The sequence below is a fragment of the Adiantum capillus-veneris genome, chromosome 16, assembly GCF_014529385.1.
Source record: "Adiantum capillus-veneris isolate H3 chromosome 16, ASM1452938v2, whole genome shotgun sequence".
NCBI lineage: Eukaryota > Viridiplantae > Streptophyta > Polypodiopsida > Polypodiales > Pteridaceae > Adiantum > Adiantum capillus-veneris.
The window spans coordinates 113,494,680-113,497,153 of NC_140946.1; the positions used below are offsets into that span (position 1 = coordinate 113,494,680).

General features: G+C 42.0%; 1 pseudogene; it reads right to left on the reverse strand.

Annotated features, from left to right (window-relative positions):
* Positions 1 to 317: 317 nt before the first annotated feature.
* LOC147439672 (small ribosomal subunit protein uS19 pseudogene) lies at positions 318 to 2,097 on the reverse strand (annotated as a pseudogene).
* Positions 2,098 to 2,474: the final 377 nt, after the last annotated feature.

The following is a 2,474-nucleotide window of genomic DNA, read 5'->3' on the forward strand; positions in this document are numbered from 1 at the left end:
CTTTAATTATTTCTTTGTTATACTTTACGGCCAAGCTAATGAGTGAGTCCTTATTGAGCCCTCACCCAGTATGAAACTACCAAAGTGATCCACCAATTTTGCCCCACAACCTGACCACCTTTTCATACTTTCACCAAGCGAGACAACCTGGACTATCTCGTTTGTTTTTTTGCATAAAACTTTATTGAGGGACTTGCTCGTTTTTTTCGTCGCTCGAAACAACTCGCTCACCATCTTGTAGGACCCCTTGATGGTGAGCCATTAGATTGGTTTCCTAGTCCTGTCTCACAAGGGGAAGCATGATCTCTTACAAATATTTAAATGTTCTTAGATCTCAAAAGAGAGAAACTCAAATGCCTTTTTTTTCCCATAGCTTTCAAAGGCACGAATCATTTGAGACTTCTCGACTCTTGGCGCAATGAGGCTCTAATTTCACTTTTGCGAAACGAATAGGGAATGGAGAGTTTCTCGACTAATCAAGACCACCCATCCATTGACATGGCAACCTGAGCCAATTCCCACTTTCCACCCCCACACTCACACTTTAATCTTGTTTCCTAATTACTACCACACAATTGTTCATAACACATAGTTCTTTATTAGGCTTTCCAACACAAGTTCATTGAAGCAGCCCTTCAAACAGTAAAAATCGGCACCAAGATAATCTTTCCTAGGAAAAACTCCACATACAACACTGCTTCATAATTATTCCAATACTCCGAAATCAGAGAAACTTCTTCCAGTGGATGTTCACTCCACCCGTTGTCATTGGTTGCCCATACAACTAATAAGTACTACACCTCCTGAGGTAACCGTCCGGGTGAGTCACATCATATGTCCATAGAAATGAACTAAGTTGCCACATAAAAACGGTCAGCATTGTACAAAGAAATGCATAGCTCCTGCGTAGAAACGCGATCTATCTCCTTGTGATCAAAGGGGAGTTCAGACTAAATCAATATTAGAATAAAATGAAGTAAGGTCGAGAGAGTCTTTCCTAAGCAAACATTCTTTCCTACTTGAGACAGTATATCATCAAACAATTCCTTCCTAATAATTCATACTTTAAAAAAAACAAGTTCAAATGACGTAGTCTCCAATTGGGAGTGACCCAATATTTTTAGGGTAATTTTTCCTTCCTAATTACTCGTGATGCAACGAGCACACACACACACACACACACACATTTAAACTAGTCCTATTAGATGAAATTTTAACCCCTCTATCAATAGCTCATGATCATATTACATGTTCAAAATCCAACAAGAGTTGACACCTTGAAGAGAACATTGTTGACACAAAAAGGTTGCTCTTAAATATTGATTAGCGGAACACATATAAAATACTCCAAGTCTCTCCACACTTCAAAGCCACCATCAGAAGCTATTTTAGAGGAAAGATTGAGATGAGTGGGTGGCACCAATACTGGGTTGTCAAGGTCAGGGCTCGATGGGGCAGTGGATCTAGATCATACATCCATTGTCCATTATTGATCATAATTTAAGCACGCACTATCAAATTTATGACATATCAATATTAACCGGAATTAGTGGTGGTGCTCTATAAACTCAAATGCAATCATTGCGTGCCAAGTAAGCGTAAGAAAGAATTAGCGCACGTTCCACACTTGAGAGCTATGCGCCTACAATGAAATGGTGCCACCTCAGTACATGGAATCAAAATCTGATAGTCCCTCAACAAATAGTGTTGGCTTTGTAATTGGTCCCCCTCCCCTGGACCCTTAATGGACGCGAATGGTCTCTCACGCACCATTCCCCACAATCCTCCTCCCCCATGGCTCCCTACCCCTTGCATGCTTCACATGCTTCTAAGTGATGGAAAATTCTCCCAAGTAGTGGCCAATCATCAACTTGGTCGAATGTATTGCCATTATACACACCAATAATGTTGTCGATTATCTTAGGCACAATGATCATGTTCCTTAAGTGAGTTCTCGCAGGCTCGGGTTTCAACAGGTGCTTCTCTTCTCGCCGTGCAAAGCTTCTTAATCAAAGCCTTTGGCATTTTCTTCAAGCCCCGCCAAAACCTTCGGTGCACACGGGCATGAAAGAGCTTGACCAACTCATCAAATGTCATGTCAAGGAGGGCATCGAGAACCACCCTCGAAATGAGAACTTTCTTCCACCATAGTTACAGAAACACGTTGAACAACAACCCTTTGCAGCTCTCACAATGAAGAGAAACCTTCCCCCCTCCTCTCTCTCTAACCATCCACGCCGGCGCGGATGAGTAGAGAGAGAAAGAGAGAGGGTTTCAAACTCCAACCCCCTTCCATGCTTCAAAGGGTTGTAGTTGGAAAACTCTTCCAAGTAGTGGCCAATCATTTCAAACTTGATTTCAACTTAGTCGTGTTCCTAATGTGAGTTCTCACAGGCTCGGGTTTCTCCCCAACAAGTGCTTCCCTTTTCGCCTTGCAAAGCTTCTTAATCAATGGCATTGTCTTTCTCTTCGCT